The sequence below is a fragment of the Sciurus carolinensis genome, chromosome 14, assembly GCF_902686445.1.
Source record: "Sciurus carolinensis chromosome 14, mSciCar1.2, whole genome shotgun sequence".
Taxonomy (NCBI): domain Eukaryota; kingdom Metazoa; phylum Chordata; class Mammalia; order Rodentia; family Sciuridae; genus Sciurus; species Sciurus carolinensis.
The window spans coordinates 70,285,133-70,309,812 of record NC_062226.1 but is presented as its reverse complement, the minus strand read 5'-3'; the positions used below and the strand labels follow the sequence as shown (position 1 = coordinate 70,309,812).

Sequence of the window (24,680 nt, the reverse complement as noted above, 5' to 3'; positions counted from 1 at the left end):
ATTAGATACTGGGAGACAAGAGGGAAGTGAGCCTAGGGTGACTCTCAAGTTTCTACTGGCTTACTTAAGTAAGTGGATGACGGTAACTTTCACCAAAATAGAGAACACAGAGTGGGAAGAGATCTTGGGAGGGGCTTAAGGAAAGGCTATGGGTCATCCAGGTGGGGTGTTTAGTAATTTGACAAATATTTATAGTGTCTACTACATGAGGTATTAAGGAGTATTTGAGTAGAGAGAATGAGACTCATCAATGCACCAGCAGACTGATGTCATAAGAGGGAATTCATGGGAGGGGATGAGCCTATACAGAGAACCAATGTAGTTTGAGGCATGAGGGGATCAGGACAGGTCCTACCCATGGAATGCCAATATTCAGGGTGTAAATCAGGGAGTCTCCAGAACAGAAGCCAAAAAGGCAATGCTGAAAATGGCAGGAAAAAAAAAAAAAAAACTTTCTCTAAACGAGTGTTCAAAAAGCCCAGGGAAGAATACATTTCAGGAAGAGAAGAATAGCCAACAACATGGAACTCTAAGGAAATCAATTAAGATAAGAATTGAAAATACTCATTAAGTAGAAAACCATTCCTTATCTTGGTCAGAGCCCTTCCAATGGAAAGATGGGACTGGAGGTTAGATTACTGTGGGTGACCAGTATCAGGCGACCTCTACTATATGCCAGTCCTAGTAATGAAAGATGCGAATCATCAACGTCCAATGACAAAGGGCTATTAAGTTGTAGTTAATTGACTTAACTGGCATAGCAAATCATCATTTAAAATTATAATAAAGTCACCAGGTAGATGGCACACACCTGTAATTCCAGTGGCTCCAGAGGCTGAGACAGGAGAATCAAGAGTTCAAAGGCAGCCTTAGCAAAAGCAAGAGGCTAAGCAATTCAGTGAGACCCTGTCTCTAAATAAAATACAAAAAAAAAAATAGGGCTGGGGATGTGGCTCAGTGGTTGAGTGCCCCTGAGTCCAATCCTCAGTACCCCCCCAAAAATAATAATAAAGTCTATATACAACAAGGAGAATTATAATGATATGATCACCAATGAAAAAGAATATAAATTTTATCTAACCTATAATAATAATGATGAAATTATTAAAAATGTAAATATGTAAAAGTTTTAGAAAGTATATGGGGAAAATGATTTGATGGTGAAATTATGCATATATTTTTCTTTTTTCTTTATCTCTCTCTCCCTGTATTTTTGTTGTTGTTGTTGTTTGTTTGTTTTTCTTTTTTTATTCTTTTTTGGTGCTAAGGATAGAGCCCATGGGGCTTGCATGTGCTAGGCACTGAGAAGTTAGTGCTGCTCTGAGCTATATCCCCAACCCCATATTTTTCTTCTTAAATTATATTTACTGTTTTTGCAGCAGACAATTTTTTTTCAACGCTTTTCAGTGTGTATTACAATTTATAAGTTATCTGAAGCAGGTGGATCTGAAGACCTCAAATATATGCAATAAACTATGCCTGTTAGTCAGTTAAGATTTGGAGTATGCACATATGTATGTATGTGTTTGCAAAACGTTATATGGTCTTATGAACTGAGAGCAAGAAAAACTAACATAGAGAAGTGTACAGGCTAACTGAGTTACCAAGTTGCTTTTCATGCTGAAGGCCAGACTGGAATCATAAAGACACATCCCTTCGACAAACACTTCTTAAATGCCTGCATTGTTCCCTGGGGTAGGTGTAGAGAGATAAGAAGTATATAACAGGAAGCCCACTTGGGAGATGAAGAGAAAGGTGTGGAAATAGACACTAGCAGGTCAGGAGAATTGCTGGGGTCCAGGGATATGGAAATCCTCCCTGGGAACCTGGCACTGGAGGAGGAAGAGTCTGTGCCCCTCTCCCTGGCCCCTCCCCTCCTCCTCACTCCACACATCAGTACCAATAACGCCCCCGTTCCCTGCAGGACTTCTAGCTTCACAGCCCCCAGGTTACACCCAGGAGGTAGTATCTCCAGTTCTGCTTCACCCCTTCTGCCTTCACTTTTAACACTTACACATTATTCCCCCTCACTTTCAAAATTTGTTGAAAACTCTTCTTTTGTTCTTTTTTGGGGGTCGGGGAGTGGTGACTGGCTACCTAGCCCAAACTGCTAGTTGGAAGACTGTTTATCTGGAACTTCTAGAACCACACATTCCTGCCCAACTCCCACCCAGGTAAAATAATGCAATTTTTTCCCTCTGTGCTGGGGCTCAAACCAGGGCCTTACCCACTGAACATGTGCTCTCCTACTGAGATATGTGTCCAGCACCTAATAATAGACTTCCTGAATTGAGATGCTTCTCATTCAAATCTAGGATAGTTTGAGAAATGTGATACAATGGAACATTTAATTGTAACAGTCAGAGGTTTGTAAAGATTGCAAACAGAGTGACTTATTTTCAGGCTATCCTCTAGCACTTAGAAGCATATAAACTAAAAAATGAGCACTTTATACACCTCGAGCAAATCTCTCAGGCCTGTTTCCATCTTTTGGGCAACTACATATTCTTGCTTTAACTTTGGAAGCTTTACCTCTGCAGTTCACTGAAAAACAATTTGCAGCTGTCCGCCTTCAAGACTGTTCTGACATTTTAGTATTGTGTATAAAGAGCAGAAAGTTGCTCTAGATTGTGTCTTTTCAAATATGTCCAGATAGTTCAGTGTCTCAAGGAATGGTGCCAATTTTCACTTAGATATTCTTCTCTTTGGTAAAATAGATAACCTAAAATTATTTACTTCATTTCATAGTTACTCAATACTGTTGACATTTTTTGTTATGTTTTTAGACCAATAAGATTTACAAGAATGATAACATGCTCATTATAAAGCATTAAGCAGTTTAAAAAAGCACAAAGAAGTTGTCAAATTATCTAACATCCTAATAAACAAATTCAACATCAGACAAACATTCCAGACACATGCATATACACAGACAGAAAAGCATAATTTTAACAAAAATGAGTATTTTGCTGGACATGGTAGTGGACACCTTTAATCCCACTACTCGAGAGACTGAGGCAGGAGGATCACAATTTCCAGACCAGTCTCAGCAACTTAGCAAGACCGGTTCTCAAAATAAAAAATAAAAAGTTAGGGATGTAGCTTACTGGTAAAAAGCACTCCCACATTCAATTCCAGTACTTAAATAATAATAATAATAATGTTTTACTTTCAAAAATAGTAAATAAAATTCTTTGGGTGTTAACAGAAGAGAAAAAAAAAAACTTAATAGGGCTATGGGTGTAGGTCAGTGGTTTAAAAAAAAAAACAAAAACAAACAAACAAACAAACAAACAAAAATGACTAGCATGCACAAGGCCCTGGATTCCATTGCTTGCACCACAAAAAATGACAACAAAAATTTTGAAACAGAAGAAATTCATAAATGCAAGATATATCTTTCTTCAACATATTTGTCCCCCAAAAGATCATCTAGCTAGGCATGGTGGTGCATGCCTGTAATCCCAGCAGCTTGGGAGGATGAGGCAGGAGGATTGTGAGTTCAAAGCCAGCCTCAGCAATGGCAAGGTGCTAAGCAACTCAGTGAGACCCTATCTCTAAATAAAATACAAAATAGGGCTGGGGATGTGGCTCCATGGTTGAGTGCCCATGAGTTCAATTCCTGGTACCAAAAAAAAAAAAAAAAAAAATCATCTAAAGAGGAAAGAAAGATGAATTCTCACCCCAAACATACTTCTAGAGAAAACAAAATGTGAAAAACATTAAGAGATTAAATTTGTTTAAATTACATGGATTTAATTTTAGAAAGTTTCTCCTTTCTGGGATCTAGCCTCACTGTCTCCTTCCCTCCCATTCAGCTACTCAGATCTTTTTACAAGGTAAATCAGATAGTGTCCCTTTTTATGCTTCATCTCTTAAAAGTTCACTGATTGTTCAAAAGGTCACCAAACAAAAAAACAAACAAAAAAGCCACTAATCCACACTTCTTCCTTAATGGTCTCCATTAAGGGCTGAAAGTTTGTGTCTTCCCCTTCACCCCTAAATTCTTAGGTAAGCCTTAATCCCCAATGCAATGGTATTTAGACGTAGTGGAAGGTAATAAAATAGATTAGATAGATAGATAAATAGATAGATAAGATAGATAAATTAGATAAATATTGAGATATATCCCTAGGAAAGGAACATATATCACACACTGAGAATTCAGGCACCTAAAAGCCAGCCAAGGGGAACAGAACCAGTTAGCACCTTGATCTTGGACTTGCCAAGCTCCGGAACTGTGAGGAAGGGCTGTGGTTTAAGCACCCCATAAGCCTGTTGTATTTTGGATAGCTGCCTAAGCTGACTAAGATGGCCTCAGAGGCTATATGAGCTACGCTGCCTGTAGATACACTGGCCTTTCTTTGTGGAGGTGGCTCCTGAGACCCAGTCTAACTCACCCCTTCCCCAGAGCCTTTGTTGAAGTTTCTCTGCCTGAACCACAGAGTCATCTCCTGCTTGGATTTCTCTTTCTGCTTAAGCAAAAAGACTACCTCGAAGACAACCAGGAAGCAATGCAAGGAGGTGGAATCCAGTTGGGTGTTCTGTTTCCCATGGAATAAGCCTTTTAGAGGTATAGCATAGAGGTTCAAAAAAGTGAGGGACAGTGGGTGGTCTGGTCAGGGTATGGGAAGCCCAGAGGAGCATTACAGTGGGAAGAGAGAGTAGCTGAAGAAAGCAAAGGAGCCTATTATCTATGTCTCTTTTTAACCTCACTACTATTATCATTGGTAATCAACTGCCATGGATGTTATTTCTACAATGAAAAGATGTTATTGTAGGTGCCAAAGTAGTCAGACTTATGGGGACAATAGTTTTTAGTGGATGGTGTCTTTCTATTCACTCTCCTCCACCTGCTGGTGGCACAAATCCCAAATCCAAGCATCCTCTCCCTGGTGTATGAACCCAGGCGTGGGACTTGGGTTGTGTGGCTCAGTGGCACAGTCCTTGCCTAGCATGTGTGAGGCACTGGGTTCTATTCTCAGCACCATATAAATAAGTAAATAAAGGTCCATTGACAACTTAAAAAAAAGAACCCAGCAGTGTTTGTGAGCATAATGGGTATAGCTGACCTCGAAGTTGACAAAGAATTAGCTGGGCAATTGAGAGTCGGCTGTGACTTGGATGGATTAGGAGTGAGGAGGACTGAGACAAATTTTCTTAGAGGGCTCTGGAATGCAAGAAGGTGGTTAGAGTCTAGGCTGACCATGTGCAGGCTTTTAGGTCACTTCCAGGGCTGAGTGTGCTCAGGCTGGACACCCAGAGTGCCAACTCAGCCTTGTCAACTGAGGGTCAGGCATCATATAATTCAACTCTAGTCCTGGGGAGCCAAGAAGCATCTCTTGGAACATGGTCTGGATTATACAGGCCCTCAGAGAGAGCATGCTCTGCAGTGTGGAGGAACTTTTCCTCCCTGGCAGGATGCCCTGAATCCTCAGAGGCATTGTGTTCTGCCTTACCACAGGTTTTATGATCTTACTACTGTTTACATTGAAGAATATGCAAGCCACACTTTCTTTTCAGGAATAGATACCAACTATAAACCTCCATTTAAAACAACACATTGCTGGGCGCAGTGGCACATGCCTGTAATCCCAGCAGTTTGAGAGCTGAGACAGGAGGATTGCAAGTTCAAAGTCAACCTCAGCCACTCAGTGAGACCCTGACTCAAAATCAAATAATAAAAAGGGCTGGGAATTTGGCTCAGTGGTTAAGGGCTCCTGGGTTCAAGCCCTGGTACCAAAAAAGGGGGACTGGGATGTAACTCTGTGGTAAAATACCCTGAGTTCAATCTCCAGTACTGGGGGGAAAAAAGAAAAGAAAAGAACAATCATCACCAAATAAATAAATAAACAAACAAACAAAAAATAAAACCTCATGCAAATAGAAACCCTGATAAACAATGATTGATTAAATACATGGTATATACCAGGAACCTTTCGTGCATTACATTAACTTAGTGAATGTAAGTCCTCAGTGACCTTCTATATTAGGTATCATTACCTCTGCTTCAAGGTAAAGAAGCAGCTTCAGGGAGGAAAAGCAGCTTGCCAAGATCATCCTCAAGTACACAGATGGCAGGTACAGAACCCAAGTCCAGGTCTGTCAGATTCAAAGCCCTTTCTTTCAATGGCTCTACAGTCCCTTCAGTTATTGCCTCTATTGCAATTAGTGCACGGAATGAGAGGAGAGGTGAGATTTTATGGTTATTATTCTCCTAACTCCTTTTAATGGAACTCAGGAAAGGTTTTGCCAATAATAAGCAAATTGAGTTTTATCCAAACAACATTGGGAGTCAAGTTTGTGAAACTCTTTTTTTTTTTGGAGGGGAGTACTAGGGATTGAACTCAGGGGCACTCAACCACAGAGCCACATCCCCAGCCCTATTTTGTATTTATTTAGACACAGGGTCTCTAAAGTTGCTTAGCACCTCACTGTTGCTGAAGCTGGCTTTGAACTTGCAATCCTCCTGCCTCATCCTCCCAAGTCTCTCGTATTACAGGCATGCACCACCACATCCACCTAGTTTTGTGAAACTCTTCCTATGTAATATTTTTAAAAAGCAAACGCCACAAATGCAATTAGATTCCAGCCATGAGCTAGTTCATCAGAAGGCCTTGATTCAAATGTGATTCTGGTGTCTAAGTCAAATTCAGAGCTCCCTTTCCCTAAAAAATACTTTAAGAAAAAACTTTAGTCAGTAAAAAATTTCACTAGCTATAAAGACCCTCCTCTCTCTGACAAGGGAGGGAATCTAAGGTAAGAAGGTCCCAGGGGACTGTCCTCTTCAGAGAAACAAGGAAACCTGAGGAGCCTCTATAACATCCGAATAGCTTTTTAAAAAATTATCACTAGAATCCACTAGCCCTAAGAATTCAGTATCCCTGATTGATACAGATAAAAGTTGTGGAAGAGCCTTCTCAAATAATCTTCAGACCTGAAGGTGACCTTAGAGTTGCAAATAAATAGCTTTCCAGGACAACTGTGCAAATGAGCACAAAGGAAGCTAGGCCTGTGAAAGGTGCCCAGGACACATTCAGTCAAAAGAAAAATGTGGCTTATAACACTTATGTTCTATAGAACAGTGTCCTAAATCTCTCTGATGATAGTGATCACCAGAGGCACTTTGTTAAATAACAACCTCCCCACCAAAATCAACCAAAATAACATCAACAAAAAGTATTTTAGGCTCCTCCCAAAGATTGAGTAGGTCCAAAAAGAGGCTTAGGGAGTTGGTATTTTTAAGTATGCACCTTCCTACTTAAGTTGGTGAATTCTGCTAAAGAGACATTGTTGCAATTCTCTGACACAATATTCCTGTCAGAAGATTGCAACTTTGAAAGCAGGTAAAACTTGTTTGCTTTTCCTTTTCCTTTTGAGGCAGTGGTCTCACTAAATCCTCGTACACCCAGGTGATCTTCCAACCTCAGCCTTCAGAGTTGCTGGGACTATAGGTGCACACCACCACCTGTTGTTGAATTAAAACATTTTCAAGGTTAGAGGGGGAAAAAGCTACTTGTAGGACCGGGATATAGCTCAATTGGTAGAGTGCTTGCTAAACCCAAGGCTCTGAGTTCAATCCCCAGCACTAAAAAAAGTGTCTGGTTTATAAAAGAAAGGATCTGGTCTACTAATCCTTACTAATCCTTCCTATTATGTTTATATTTGTATACACATACATTTGGTCTTCAATAACTATTATCATTATTTTGGTACTAGAGATTATACACTGAGCTACAGAGCCACATCCCCAGTCTTTTTTTTTATATTGAGACAAGGTCTTACTAGGTTGCCAAGGCTGGCCTTGAACTTGAGACCTCCTGCCTTAGTCTCCCAAGCACTGGGATTACAGGTCTGTACCATTGTGCCCAGCTAAAGTTATTTTCGAAACTGCTTTAGAGGACAAAAAATTGAAATAGATGAAACTCCTAAGATTTATTTTCATATAGATAATATGGAAGCAAGTAGCCAATAAGACCCAGGCAAAAACTGGGCAGTGGTACATGTCTATAATATCAGTGACTCAGGAGACTAAAGCAATGGGTTGGGATTCTGAGCTTGGTAGCACATGTCTATAATTCCAGGAATTCAGGAGGCATGAGGATTGCAGGAAGATGCTAGTTCAAGGCCATCCTCAGCAATTTAGCCCTCAGCAACTTAGTGAGACTCTGTCTTGAAATAAAAAATAAAAAGGGCTGGGGATGTAGCTCAGTTGGTAAAGCACCCTGGGTTCGATCCCCACTACCAAAAAAATTAAAATTAAAAACTAAAATAAAATAATAAAATAAATAATTTAAAAAGGATTGGGGATGTGGCTCAGTGGTAAAGCACCCCTGGGTTCAACTCCCAGTACCAAAAAAAGAGGGAAAAAAGAGGCAGAATTCATAAAATGAATTAAGTACAGGTAATAAGTTAGTACCCTATAGGATACCTTAAAGATAAATAGATTAAATGGAGTATTTGCATGTTAAATATAGATTAAAAGAATGAAACGAATGAGTTTTTCTTTAAAGAGAAGCAGATGGGACAATAAAGTAAATCTTAAATCATATTTATTTATTTCATAAAATATAACTAATGACTATTTAATTCATAATCATACATAATATATTTTATAATTCACAATTTTATATTGTTAATAGCATGTCATAACTATTAATACTATAATAAAACCTAGCTCATTAGACAGCTCTGCCACTCCTACATTGATCATCCAGTGGCCGGGCTCATTACATCCCAACCTGACCCACAGACTCTGCCCTAAACTGCAGAAAAAATACAGATCCTTGGTGAGATACAGTTTAACCAAGTCTGTTGTCCCACATCCCTCTATAAAGGAGCATGTGCTGATGTTAAGACACCTTCCCTCCACTGAGCCAACTTCACCTTCCACTCGAGACTTGTGACCACCAGAAACAGGGAAAGCAAGCGAGGCAGAAGAACGGGCCGCATAAACACTGCAAGCACAGGGGTCCAGAATCGTGGCACATTTGCATCCTAAATTAATGCTGTTAGCAGATCCTATCTCTTTCTCCCTGTTTTCAAGTGGAATAAATGGTATGATTGGAATGTCTCATTTCTAGTCTCTGAGTCTCGGTCCCAGGATCTCCCAGAAGAGCTTATCTGGCAGTGTTCTTGGAGGCTAAGACTAGTAGCCAGCTAGTTTTCCATACTTCTAGAGTAATGGAGAGAAGCAAGCAGGGTGGGGAGCCAAAGGAATGCAATTGGGTTTATAGAAGATACAACAAAATCTTTGCTAATCCAGGACGCGAGGGCCAGGTTAAACAGAGGAATAAATTCTTTCATTTGGACTCAGAAATATATGTAGCTTTTCCTGCTTCCAAAGTTATAGTCTAAGTTTTTAAACAAATCAATCAAGGTTTATTTCCAAGATTTTCAGAGCACCTTGAGAGTTACATTCTAAACACTAAATCATAGACAGTATTTTTCTATTATTTTTTTCCAAACCAATCCTAGCTATTATTCCCAATGACACTATTTTACATACCTTCTCTCTTCCTGATCTCACTGGAAACCATTCTCCAGTTGCTAAAACTTTCCTTTTATTTTGAACCCAGAGGGGCTTAACCACTGAGCCACTCCCCAGCCCTTTTATATATTTTATTTAGAGACAGTTCCTTAGGTCCTCGCTAAATTGCTGAGGCAGGCTTTGAACTTGAGATCCTCCTGCCTCAGCCTCCTGAGCTGCTGGGATTACAGGTGTGTGCTACCATACCTGGCTTCCAGTTGCTAAATCTTAAGAGTCTAGTTCTAAATCTTGGGAAAGCATTCCTCTTTCTTGCCATAATTATTTGGCTGAACAAAAACTATCAGAAGCTTCTTTGAAAGTGTGTTAACAAAGTTAAATATCTTAGTAACCAAACTTAAGATCCAAAGCAAGTTGGGCACAGTAGTATACTCCTGTAATCCCAGCAGCTCAGGAGATTGAGGCAGGAGGCTCACAAGTTCAAGACCAGTCTAAGCAACTTTGCAAGGCTCTAAGCAACTTAGCAAGACCCTGTCTCAAAAAAAAAAAAAAAGGGTTAGGGATGCAGGTCAGTGGTAAAGTACCTCTGGGTTAAATCCCCAGTGCAAAAAATGTGTGTGCGCACGCATGTGTGTGTGTGTGTGTGTGGTGTGCATACATACATATTTTATGTGTGTATATGTATGTGCATACATCTACACATATATACGTATATATACCTATATAGACACATATTTTTTTGACAGTACTGGGGATTGAACCCAGGTCCTCACACAAGATAGGCAACATTGAGCTACATCCCCAGCCCATTTCTAAATTTTATTTTGAGACAAAATCTCACAAAGTTGCCCAGGCTAACCTTTAACTTGCAATCCTCCTGCCTTAGCTTCCTAAATAGCTGATTACAGGCACATGCCACTATGCCCAGCAAAATTAATTTTACATATGTGCAATTACTTTGGTTTGTTAATATCAATAATTATATTTCAATATCAAGTAGCAATAATTATAATCAAATAATTGTGGGTTTTTTCCTAAAAAATGATAATTTTTTAAAAATACCAAATAATTATGGTTAGGTATAGGAAAGAATCCTTTCCAGGGTCTTTTCTGAACTCATTACACAGATTACCTCTAAATAAATTCAAATTTGGGTTGTCACCAACCACTCAATTCATGCAAGTAAAATAATAAAATCAGGACTCTTCAGCGATGACCTCTCCCTCAGCTAGAAGTTAGATGCAAATGTTTAATCTCAATTTCATCAGGTTAAGTGGGAATCATAAAATAAGCTTCTCTAGGCTTTCCCACACAGCCATAGTAGCAGGACCCAACTCAGGCAGCCATACACAGCCACAGATCCTCATTCATCTGCAGCTCTCCCTAAGGGAAGTCTGCATCTACATTTCCCCAGGCAGTGCCTTGCCTGGCCCATAGGGTACCTGAAATCAGCTACAGGACCTCTCAGTAGCAGCACAAGGGTTGGAGAAAGTGTTGCAAAGAAGGGAATGGAAAGGAAAAGGGATAAGAAGCACAGAGAATCCTTTTAAGAAATTTGGGCTGTGAAGAGAGGTGGGGCTCTGGGTCATCTTTTAATGCTTAGGTTCTGAATCCTTTTAAATACAGAGGAGTACAATTAAATTTGTGTTTCAGATCCTCTTGAGCATTACTCATCTATGTGTGCTATATTTAAGAAGTCCAGACATCGCAGATTTCCAGGGATCGGTGGGAAGGTCAACAAACACTCTGTATTGATTTCATGAATAAAGCTTGAACTCTAATTTTTGTTTGCAAAACATACTCAACTCTGACTAAAGTATTAGAAAGTTACTCCTAGTAAGAATAAATAACTAAGCCTTCTTATTTTTATTTTTCTCCTACTTACATGGTATACTAACTATTTTAATGATAAAAGTTTGCTTGAATTTCTAAAATGACAAACGCTTTGTAGATGAGTATTTGGAGTGCTGCTCTAAGATACTGATATTACTGTGTGGGTATTGATAGAACTACTTGTATGAAATCTCATTGGCTGGGTAATTATTAATTTGCTTAAATCCCTGAATGCAGAAACAATTCCAAGTAAATGCACAAAAAATTCAAGTAAATACACATTTAAGAGCTAACACATTATTAGGTTACACATTTACAAATAGGCTAGTTTGGGAAGGAAATTAAGAACAAGACGCTATACTCAAATAACCAATGTGCTTACAGGTCTCCTGTATTTAAAAACATCAAAAAGAGCATCATCATCATCAACATCATCATCTGGAAAAACACAACTCCTTTTGTTTATGAATCTTACATGCTTCATGTACTCTAGTAATTTCCCAACAGTCCCCTTAGAGCAGATAAGACAGGCATCTGAATTATCAGAGTCCTTCATGGGCTGGGGATGCAACTCAGTGGTAGATCACTTGCCTAGCACGCACAGGACCCAGAGTTCCATCCACAGCACCACAAATAAAGTATCTTATCCAGAAACTCAAGAGCCCAAAGCTACCAGACGAGCAGCCTGAAACCCTGAATTCCACAACACTGGGGAACCAAAAAGAAATGTGGCAGAAACAAAGTAAATTCTAGAAGCCAATGGAGCACTAGGTGAAAGATCATAGCTACTGGAGACAGATAGATAAGGGTTTTAACAAGCCCCAGTTCTGCTACTTCTTAGGTTGAATCGGAGGACTTTGCCCACTATCCATTTTGACCCACAAAAATGGCTGTTTGTATGGCTCAACCGACTGGCTGTATGATGTGGCCAGGTAACCTACACTGTCTGAACTTCCATATATGGGTGAAATGAGTTGAATTGTCCCCTCAAAATTCACATTTTGAGTGCCTGCCTGCCCCCTCCCCACCACACACCCAACACCTCAGAATGTGACCTTATTTGGAGACAGGGTAGTTACAGAGGTAATTAAGCTAGAGTGAAGTCTTTAAAGTGGGCCCTAAACCAAAATGACAGAATAATTTTCAACACAGAGCCACACATAGAGGGAAAATAATGTAAAGAGACAGAGAGAGAAGACAGCCATCCATAAGCCAGCAAGAAAGCCCTGGAACAGATCTTTCTCTCACAGTACTCACAGGAACTAACCCTGCCGACACACTGATTTTGAACAGTGAATTCCTGTTGTTTAAGTACCCAGTGCTTTGCTACTCCAGTAGCTGTAGCAAATGGGGATTCCTGAGCTGGTAATACAGCTCAGTAGTAAGTGTGCCTGCTTTGCATTTGGAAGGCCCTGAGTTCACTTCCCAGCACTACAGAAAAAACCACAGTGGGGATTATAGCTGGACCCACACCTCATAGGATGGTATGAGAATTAAATGAGACAACGCATATAGAGTATTTAGCACAATTCCAACTGAATCAGAGCTTAACTACCTCATAATTTTAATACTTCTTCATGCTCCAATAGACACTGAAGAAATTAAACCTAAGATGTTCTCTAACAAAATCTGCACACACATATGTCCCACTTTGCCTCCTCTTCTCTTATAAAAACTTCCCATGCACCTGAGCCCCCAAAGATGGAGATTTGAGACAGAAAGTTCTCTTTCTTCCTCAACACTGACTTGGAATAAACTTATTTTCCTGACTACGTGACTCCCGAGTACTTGCGGAGCATAAGTGGTAAAGCCAATCCCATAGGTAACACGACCACACAATATGCACTCCAATGTTGTCATTATTATTAAAGGTTGACACTTCATTTCATTTCAGAACCACAGTGACATTCTCAGGACAATCACAAACCTTTCTTCTAGCCTGGGGCAGCATCTCCAGGCCCTGCGATGTATAGTCACTTCTTCCTTAGTTTCTTTTCCCCTCTTTGCACAACAATTTTTCATCCTTGGGTTTCCTCTCAGACATTTTCTCCCCTGAGTCGCTGCTTCAGGCCTCTTCATAGTTACTGGGACAACACCAGTGCAGTCCTTTTCTCTCAGCAGTGCCATTACTAATCCAAACCAGACTCCCAAGTCCCCCAGGGATGAGCTTTTAGATTCCTCTAAATGTCCCAGAGGCAGTGCTGTGTGAGATACTCCTTAAATATCTGAGGAAAGAACCCCTTAGCCACAGGTGGGGGAACTGGCTACATAACATACATAAGCACACCATCTACAAACAAACCCATGCTCTAAAACCCCCATTTAAGGTACACTCCAGGTCTGGGGTTCTCAAAGTATGGTATGGAAACCCCAAGGTTAGGCCTGTTTGAGAACTTGTTAAAAATGTCAATTTCTGGGCCTCACTCACACGGCCTGAAGCAGAAATTCTTGGGGGTGGAGCCTAAGACTCTTGTTTTCACAAGATCTCCAGCTGAAGTCTGATGTGGGCAAAGTTTGAGAACCACTGCTGAGGGTGTCCAATTCAATATGAGCAGGCGTAGCTGCTTGCTGTGACCTCCCTGAGACTTCCTACAGACTGAGGAGCCCTTAGGGAAAGGCCCTCTACCACTGAGCCACTTCCCCACCCTGTTTTTTCTTTTATTTGAGACAGGGTCTCACTAAGTTGCCCAGGTGGGTCTGGAACTTGAGCTCCTCCTGCCTCGGCCTCAGAGTATTTGGGTTTCCAGGCATGCACCATTGCACCTGACTCAAGTTTTCACTTTCAAGTCACTTTTCTAAGCCCTTATGATGAGGCGACTCAGCAATAACTTCTAAAGTATCTAAACAATGAGATTCCATGTCTAGGAAATGAGGCTTTGCCCCAGACCCTTAGCATCTTTCCTAAAGGCAGAGGCCAAGGTGATGTTGCCAACTCAGAAAAGTGATCATCAAAGCTCCTAAAACTAGCAAGAAACAAACCCCAGGCAACTAGCGCTCATCAGAAGAGATTCCAAAATGGTCAAGGAGGACAGAATGACCAGAGGCTGATGATCATTCCTCAGGTCTAGAGTAGACTCTACAGACACCCTCATACCAGACATTGCTAATGGATCACAACATGCTCAACAAGCTCGGGCAGCACCCAGAAATCCCTAACTAGAGGTAGCCACCTCAACTGATCAGAGCCGACCTTTAAGAAAAACCTGTTTACTAGCCTGAATTTAGGAATTAAGTCTTCATATTCAGCAGATCTAGTATCAAATCTTGTGACTATAGAAATCTCACTGAACCTGGGAGTCAAGGGCTATGCACCCTTGGGGAAATCATTTAAATCTTGTGAATCTCGGTTTCTTTACCTGCAAAAGAGAGTTGATAGCAACTTCCTGTTTCAGGAGAAAGCACCTTATACAGCACCTGGCAAACAAAAGGCTCTTAATGAATGCTTCCTGGATGTGAAACTAGAATGATGTGGGATGCCCTGGAAAAGATCCTCACCACAGGACCTTGCCTAAGGCTAATCCATTCCAGATGCTCAGCCTAAGTGTTTACACAGGAAGGAGCTCTGGAGTAGGCTTGGGAAACCAAATCCATGTTGGAAAGGCAGTAGGACAGGTACAGGGAATCACAAGGCAGGTATTTTATCAGGTGGGTCTTGCTTGAGTCGGAAGGAGCCTTCCTTTCAACAAATAAATGCCAGTTCCAATCCCTCCAGGATGGTCCACTTATGTCCCCTCAAAACTCATACAGTGAAACCTACCCACCAATGTGATGGCACTAGGAGGTGATTTGGGAGGTGATTAGGTTAACAGGTCTCTGCCCTGGTGAATGGGATTAGCACCTTAAAAAAGAGGCTGCAGAGAGCTATCTAGCCCCTTCCGCTGCATGAGAACACAGAAGACGTCATGTATGAAGAAGCACGCCCTCAGCAGACACCGAGTTAGCCAGTACATTGATCTTGGTCTTCCCAACCTCCAGAAATGTTTAAGAAAGAAAGTTTGAGGGCGGTTGGGGTTGGGGTACACACTGGGGATATGGATCTACAGTATTTGTCTAGAAGACCTGAGACCCTGGGCACAGCACTGCAGAAGACAAAGAAAAAAGAGAGTTCTGTTGTTTTTAAGTTACCTAGTCTAAGGTATTTTGTTATAGCAGACCAAAAGGACTGAGATATACTCTTTCACATTCCATACTGTCCTTCCAATTTATCTGATTTAATCAACAGATCCCACCTAGAAATCTAATTTCAGGAAAATCACTTTTGTAGTCTGGATAACATCTGTAGTCCCACATTTGGAACCTTTAAAAACACCACAGAGAATATCTCCACACAGGAAAGACTTCCCTACTCACTTGTTCCCATTTAGACAAGGAGACTCGAGAAAGACCTTGTTATTCATTAATTCATTTAGCTTCATGTTGACATGCCTACTAATCTGAGGCTCAGAAACACTAAGACCTGTGCCCAATATCACAGGTTAGAAGGCGGATGCACTGGAATTTGAACTGCTATCTGCTGTTCTGGATTGTGCAGTTCACACACCACTGAAATCCAGTTCTCACATGTGTCTAGGAGCCACCCAGGCAGAGCTGCCAGCTTAAACAGATAGGAATTATAAACCAAGCACAGGAAAAAAATTCCAACCCCATTCCAGGCAGCCATGAACTGACCTATAATCAGAGGTTAAAGTCTAGCTAAGAACAAATACAACCCAGCATCTGTCAAAACAAAATTTAATACCTTGTAAATCTTATGTAATTCATACTTAAAATTGAATCCCTAAATAGATAATACTCACTCCTAGCTCTTTCACTAAAAGCTTATACATAATTAATCTTTGGAAGCCAATGCGTTGACTGTCTTTTATATCTTTAGCAAAGTGCTTACATTATTATAGAACTTTACTCCCTTAATGACAATGAAAACAAGTGACCTACCAAAATGACCTCCAACCCCAGACAACATGAACACCAAATGCCAATTCTACCATCTAGGCATTTATTCTGTTTTATTTTTGATTTTGCAATAGTAGGATTGAACCCAGGATCTCATGCATACTGGATTCTACTACTGAGCTACATTCCCAGTCCTTCATTTTTGTTTTTGAGACAGAGTCTTACTATATTGCCCAGGCTGGTCTCAAACTTGGGATCCTCCTGCCTCAGTTTCCCAAATAGGTGGGATTAAAAGTGTGCACTACTACCCTGGGCAATAGGAATTTATTACGAACCCCAAGAGTTGTACTTGGGCTGGGGAGATAGCTCAGGGCTGGGGAGATAGCTCAGTCGGTAAAGTGCTTGCCTTGCAAGCACAAGGCCCTGGGTTCGATCCCCAGCACCGCAAAAAAAAAGAGTTGTACTAAACAGGCTTTAGCCAGGAAAACACATTCACACACACATACACATACACACACACACACATCCCTTGGCAAAGTTTAAACTATCAATTCAGACATAAATGCAGGTAAGATATTTCTGTTTGTTCACTGGGCATGGTGGTACACACCTATAATCCCAGCAACACGGGAGGGTGAGCAAGTTCAAAGCCAGCCCCAGCAACTTAGCAAGGCCCTAAGCAACTCAGTGAGACCCTATCTCAAAAAAAAAAAAAAAAAAAAGAAAGAAAGAAAAAGAAAAAAACAAGGCGGGCCAGGGATGTGACTCAGTGGTTAAGTGCTTCTGGGTTCAGTTCCCAGTACAAAAAGGAAAAAAAAAAAGATATTTCTATCTGTTAATAAATAGGACACAGGGGCTGGGGTTGTGGCTCAGTGATAGAGTGCTTCCCTCACATGTGTGAAGCCCTGGGTTAGAGCCTCAGCACTGCATAAAAATAAATAAAACACAGGCATTGTGTCCATCTACAACTAAAAAAAGTTTAAAAAAATATAAATAAATAGGACATTATCATTAAGGTTTCTATGAAAATCTATATATCAGCAATATAGAAAATGATAATCTGGACTACATCTAGGATATGAAGTACTTTACATCAAACATTTGGTAGAGAAGACCCAGTAACTAGGTTGCTGAGAGACAAATACATAAATACCTGGGAAAGCAGGCTGCTGGCCAGCAGGAGTCTGTGCTTCGTAGAACACTTGTGCCTTGAGCTGGAGCCTGGGTGCCAGTCCCACTCACAGGGAGAGGATAACAATGTGGTATTCCGCACCCTGGAAAGACAATAGGGTTAAAAATCCAACCTGGTCCTTCCCAGGATGGTGATTTGTGGGAATGCACCAAAGCTCACGTACAATGCATCCCTAGAGCACAACTTTTAGGTACTCACAAACTTGAGCAACCATCTGCATGATCCATGTTAGAACATCCTCATTATCCCCCAAAGAAACCCCACACCCTTTAGCCTTCACCCACCAATCCCCTCATTCCCTCCCTGTCCTCAGCCTAGGAAACCACTAACCTCATTTCGTTTCAATAGATTTATCTATTTTGGATATTTCATATAAATGGCCACATCTTGTATGTGACTTTTGGTGACTGCCATTTTTTAGTTAGTATAATGTTTCCAAGGTTTATTCATGTTACAGCACGAATCAGAACTTCATTTCTTTTTATGAACAAATACCCTTCCATCGTGAGGATCCACCACATTTTATTTATCTATTCATCAGCTAATGGACATTTGTGTTGTTTCTATTATCTGGCTATTATGAACATGCATGCACAAATGTTGATGTGAGTATGTTTTCATATAATGGAATTACTGCCCCTAATATTTTCATTTAAAAACAAAGAGAAAATGAGTAAACGTGCAAAGTTTGATATTGTCAATCCACCTGAAGGTCATCCTCTTTTTTTTTTTTGGCAGATCAAACCCAGGGCCTCATACATGCCAGGCAAGCAAGCACTCTACCCCTGAGCTACATCTCCAGCCACTGAGGGTTATCCTAAACAGCAAGCTCTTTCTCTCTTTTTTTTTTTTTTTGGTACTGGGGATTGAGCCCAGGGGAGCCTTACCACCAAGCTACATTCCCAGGCCCTTTTTTATTTTTCACTTTAACACAGCATGTCACAATAAGTTGCTGAGCATGGCCTCAAACTTGTGGACCCCTTGCCTCAGCCTCCCTGAATCACTGGAATTACAGGTGTGTGCCACCACATCCCGCAAGAACAAAATCTTTTAAGAATTCACCTTTCAAGTGAAAAAAACAATAATAATAAAGAGGTGAGAAAATAGCAGGAAAAAAAAATTTTTTTAATTGTGGTTGGGCTGGGGTTGTGGCTCAGGGGTAGAGCAGTTGCCTCACATGTGTGAAGCACTGGGTTCGATTCTCAGTGCCACATACAAATTTAAAAAATTGTGGCAAAATAGACATAAAACCACTTTAAAGTGTACAATAGAGAAAACATTTTGAACTAAAAAGGGAATTTGTTTTTCAACTTCTATAGTACTGGCTCATGTTTATATATGTGGGTGTCCACAGTCAGAAAAGATGGCAAATACTCTCTCTTTTCACCCCTCAGTGTAAGAAAATTCAATAAATACCATCGGGCAGCCAGGTGCCATGGTGCACACCTGTAATCCCAGCAATTCAGACACTGAGGAAGGAGGACTGCAAATTCAAGACCAGCCCAGGCAATTTAGTGAGACCCTATCTCAAAATAAAATGTAAAACAAGGCTGAGGGTTTGGCTCAGTGCTACAGGGCCTGAGTTCAATCGCCAGTACAAAAAGAGAGAGAGAGAGCGAGCAAGAAATACCCCTACTGAACGTTTTTATGGATTCTGCATGTGCCTTTCCAACACAAGGAGGCAAGCTCATTTCTGGCTTCTGCCTGGATTCTGGCAGCTTCCCCTGGGCAGTCACAGGAAGAACATCCAGTGGGAGGAAGAATGTGGCTTCCCACTCGCTCTGGACGTGCTCTTCTGTTTGCTACACAAAGTGATACTGTGGCATCTGTAAAACGCCATCTACTAGTCATGTGTGGTGGCCTATACCTGTAATCCCAGCAACTTGAGGGGTGCTGAGGCAGGAGAATCACAAGTTTGAGCACAACCTGGATAATTTAGCAAGACCCTGTCTCAAAAAAAAAAAAAAAAAAGGCTGGGATGTGATTCAGAAGTAGATAGAGCATCCCCGAGTTCAATCCCCAGTACCCCCCCCCCCAAAAAAAGTACTCTACACCCTACATAATGAAACAGAAGTAGGGATGGTGTCTGATTTTATTTGTACAGGCGGAGGCCCATTTCCCTTCTCAAGGATCAGCAGGAAATGTAGGCAAAGGCTAAACCAAGGCCATCTGGACATCCTACAAAGCAAGCAGTGGGATTAGAGCCCAGCCCATACGTGGTTTCTATTATTACTCCCAAAGATAAATAAATGGCTAACAAATCAAGATGCACTTGGTTATGCTCTGGACTTGAATATGGGATTTTTCTACAGGTAACAGCTCCAAAGAGAATTTATTTCTTTTAGTGAAACAGCTTGCTTCTTAATTCAATCAGCCTTTTGCATTTCTAAGATATCCTGGCTTCAACTTTCTTTTTGTAATATTCTAAGGGTTTTTGACATATATAAAAACTGCCTATAACACTCAGTCATTACCAAAATACCCTATTGTTGGCTGGGGCCTCTAAATTAAGAAAAACTTGGCAGAAGCAAGTAAAATATATTCTTGGTTTTCAATAGTTTTGACATATGTGTAAGATATTGACACGTAACATTAGAACTGAAAAACTTTACAAATTTTAAAAGGACTGACTCAGTATGTTTGTGTTGGGTGTGGATTCCTTTTCCCCCCTTTCACAGGTAGCTATACTGAGACTGAGTAAGCACCAGCAGATATTTGCTGAGCATCTACTATGCCCTGGGCAATGAAGGAAATGTACATGTCTAAGTCTCCTCCTCTCTGCCTCAGTGAACTTGCAACACTCATGGAATTGTTGGTTAGTAACTGTTTTACAATCATGTGATTGTACAGTTTGCAGAATAGAAGCCCCAGATCAGCCCTCCCTCCAGAAAAAGAAAAAGACTAAAGGGGGAAGGGGTAAGAATGAATTCCAAGGAATTCCAGATTATTCCTGATTTCAATTTTGTTTAAGTACACAAAAGCAACTACTCCTGGAAACTATGCAGTACTACTGTATGTTGAGGAATCAGACTACTTATTATTTTTTTATTTTTTATTTTTTAACTTTTTTTCTTGGTACTGGGAATTGAACTCAGGGATATTTAACCACTGAGCTACAACTCTGTCCTTTTTATTTTATTTTATTTTATTTATTTTGAGACAGGATCTTGCTAAATTGCTTAGAGCCTTGATAAATTGCTGAGGCTGATCTTGAACTTGAGATTCTTCTGTTTCAGCCTCCCCGAGTTGCTGGGATTATAGGTGTGTATCACTACTTCTTGAGAATAGAAGGGACAGAATTATTTGAAGAAAAATCAACCTCACTGGTTGTTCAGCCAGCCCAATAGAAATCTCTGATCACGATGTACATGAGAAGGTTTCCCTCTGTAGAAGCACAGCCAACAATCTTATCTTCTTAACACCATGATCTTTAACAACTGCTGGGAGGGGAGGTATTGGGCCTAAAATCCATCAGGAAGATCAGAAGGTACAAGGTCAAGGATAGCAAGTAAGCTATAAGGAAAGTGTAATGGAAAGATGCTTGCTTCTCGCAGTATGATCCATGAATTTTTCACATCAGCATCACAGGGGCCAAGAGCATTACCTAGCAGCTCATTAGAAATGCAAAACTTGTTTTGTTTTGGTTTGGGTTTTTTTGTGTGTGTGGCGGGGGAGGGTTGGTGGTACTGGGGTTAAATCCACAGGTGCTCTACCACTGGGCTATATCCCAGCCTTTTTAATTTTGAGATAGATTCTTTAGGCTAAAGTGCCTGGGCTGTCCTCAAACTTGAAATCCTCCTGCCTCAGCCTCAATAGCTGGGATTGCAGGTGTGACCACCTTTCCCAGGAGAAATGCAGAATCTTTATGCTCTACCATAACCCACAGAATCAGAATCTGCATTATAAGAGAGTAATCCATATGCTCAATTAAAGTTTAAGAAATACAGCATCACGATATCTCTGAAAGATACAGAACTGAGGCATGAAATTGACACATGTCAGCAGCAGATAAACCCTCCTAGGATGTCCAGAAGGGCGTATTTACTCTTAGTGACAGATGTGAATACGTTCCAAGAAAGCCTGTATCAGGTAATTGGGGGTCAGCAAGCAAAAAATGGGAATCAGTGAAACAATGTTTTGTCCATGTGTATTCAAAGAATGCAAAGAATTATAGACACAAGGAAGATCTCATTTGCCTATGACGCAGTACTATGTTGTCAGGCTTAAAGGAATGTTCTCTCTCTCATATTGTTTAAGGGTTGGAGGTATAGGTCAGTGGTAGAGAGCTTGTTTAGTATGCATGAAGCCCTGGAATCTCCAGTATCACACATACACACACAAAATTAAACTAACACTTAACTTTCCTTATTAAGGATCACTTTGTAATGAATCATTTGACTTCTGTTTGACTTGATTTGGAGAAAGGAGGAGAGACAAATGGTTCTAATTAGGGTACTTAGTTGTTCCAATTACCAGGAAAAGCTTTCTCCAAACAAAATTTAATAATCTGGCTATCAGTTTACATATCTGAATTATGTGAGCTTAATAAGGTGAATTCCTTCATGAAGAATCCTGAGCCACAAACTAAGAACATCCACTTTCTGTCTAAGGGCCAAGTCCCCCATCACTATGACTCAAAGGCGGCCAAGTTTCCCACTTATCAAATGGGAAGACTAAACTAGCATTCAGAAATGGTAATATATGGATCATGTGTCGCATCTCCCCAGTTCCCTAATTACAAGTTCAGAACAAACATCTCTGATGAACTGCAACACTCCTTTCCTGCTTAGGAACTCCTTTCCTGCTAAGCCCAGACTTGGCCGCAGGATCCTCCCTAGCTAGATTCTTCAAGCAGCCACCCATCACCTGGCACCAGCATGCTGTATGAAATCCATCTGCCATCCCTGACAAAAGATTATCCCAGCACTAAACTTTTGTCACACCCAAACCAAAGTTCAGGCTTTAGCACGCCCCGTATCCATACGTTCCTTCCAGAATCACAATTTGGCCATTTAAGCATGATTTCCATAGCCCTCACTAAACATCATTTAACTCACATAATCTCATAGTCACTACAAGCTTCTTGGCACCTGCACGCCTACACACACTTCCTTTGACTTTCAAGAGAATAACAATAAAATAATAATAATGTTTTCCAGGAATTTCATTGCATCTCTAAAACTTCCCAAGTATCTAATTTTTTTTCTAATAAAAAAGTACTTTTTACAGGTGGAAAGAAAATCTAAATCAAATTTCTCACCAGAAGTTACTACTATCATTTTGGGTTAGATAATTTTTGTTGGGGACTGTCCTGTGCATGGGAGGATGCTGGGCAGTCTCCCTGGCCTCCAGCCACAGGTGCCAGTAGCAGCCCTGGGTTGTAACAACTAAATCTGCTCCTAAGACATTGATTGCCAAACTTCCCCTTGGGGACAAAATTCCCCAATCCCACCTCCATTGAGAACCACTAACCTTAATGATTATAGTAATTCTCTAAGGCAGATGGAACTATGGGTGATTTTTTTCCCCTTATTTTCCCGTGTTTTTTAAATCTTCTATAATGAATGGGTACTGCTTCTATGACTAAAAATAAGCTAGAAATATTCTAAAATTTTAAAAGGAATTTCATTTGCTACACAGACACCTCTGATTGACTGACTGCCACCATGTGCCTCATGTAATTTAAAAATTAAACTCAAACCCTAAAAATGCTGTTTACAACCCAGGTACCTTAAACGCAACTACTCTTCCATGTGTAAAAGACAAAAAAGAAAGACTGTAGAAAAGAGTTCAAATTGAGGTCTTTTAGCCATGTAGAAAAGAACTTCTAAGCCCTCTGTCAGTTTGGTAAATCGGTGGGGCTTTACAAAGAGCTATGACATGAAAACTGCTATTTCACTGAAACATAAGTCTGCATATACATTTCATCCAGTTTTTGCAATGCTGGGAATAGAACCCAGGGTCTCGCGCATACTAGGCCAGCATTCCTACTAAGCTGCACCCCAGTCGCTTCCCATACACTTTGATCAGAAAAACATTTGCATTGTTAGAAAAAAAAAATGATGATGATGATGATAATAATAATAATAGTAAGGCACATTTTCTTCATCTGTTAGCATTGCTACATTTCTAGACCATACCAAAAAATTTCAAAATTAGGAAATTATAAAATGGACTCTTGACCATCGCTTTGTCTCTTTGGGAGCTAAAAGTGTTATCCCAGAATTTCATCATTATTTTAAAACAATTCTAGGAGCACCATATCCATCAAGAAGAAATCTGTTATTTGCATGAGAAAGATGTTTCTGCAACCCCCCAAAAAACAGCCAAGAAAATATTAGTATTTATAGGGAGAAGCTTCGGGGCTTCTCTGCTTACCCAGGGTGCTGCCAAAGGTTCACGTGCCTTCTGCTCTCAGGGAGAAGTTCTCTCTTGTTAAGTGGGGTGATCCCAACTGCTGCTTCCAGAATAGCTATGTACTTCTTGTACCTCATCTTGTCTCCCCCAATACAAGGTCTTGAAATATCAGTCACTGTACTGCTGAAGCAACAGAACTAATCTTTGCTGTACTGGAATCTACTGCTCCTTTCTGATACTCTGTGTATCCCTGGCTAAACCTGTCAAATATAGCAGTGGAGTAAGAAGGGAGGAGGCCAAACCACAAAGGATGAGGTCTTTCAGATCTTCCTGCAAAGTCAGTGTTATAGAAGGTTGAAAAATGCTCAATGAAGCTCCAAAGAAAATGATTTGCAGGAATGACAGTAGTTTTAAATACAGCAATCTAACGTACGCTCCCCAATTAATCCGCACATAAATCTTTGAGGCCACTAATCCTTCACGTACTAATGGCGCACAAGGTGATTTATCTCAAGGTCTAGTAATAATTGATCCAAAAAGCCTGCTTGCCTCTGGATGCACTAAAATCAGAAACAGATTTTCTGTTTCTACAAACATGTCTCTCTAAAAGGTTGTGCTTTGACAAATGTGGAGGGAATTCCATTTGTAATTTTATAGCAATACATTCCTAACTGCTATAAACTCCTTGCTTAGGTCAATAGCAAAGCAAAGATTGATTAATTCATTAAGAAATGATTTTAGGCTGGACATGGTGGTGCAGAGCTGTAATCCCAGCAACTCAGAGGCTGAGGCAGGAGGATGGCAAGTTTAAGGCCAGGCTCAGCAACTTAGCCAGACCCTGTCTCAGAATAAAAAATTTTAAAAAGGGGTTGGGGATGTGGTTCAGTGGTTAAGCACCTCTGGGTTAAATCCCTGATA

At 40.5% G+C, this 24,680-nt stretch overlaps 1 protein-coding gene across 1 annotated transcript in view; it reads right to left on the bottom strand.

Moving 5' to 3' along the window:
- Tjp2 (tight junction protein 2) overlaps positions 1 to 24,680 on the bottom strand; it is a 138,934-nt gene that overhangs the window by 91,446 nt on the left and 22,808 nt on the right. Inside the window, exon 2 of the mRNA XM_047524530.1 lies at positions 17,367 to 17,487. The gene's annotated coding sequence lies outside the window, so the exon portion shown is untranslated. The remainder of the gene's footprint in view (positions 1 to 17,366; positions 17,488 to 24,680) is intronic.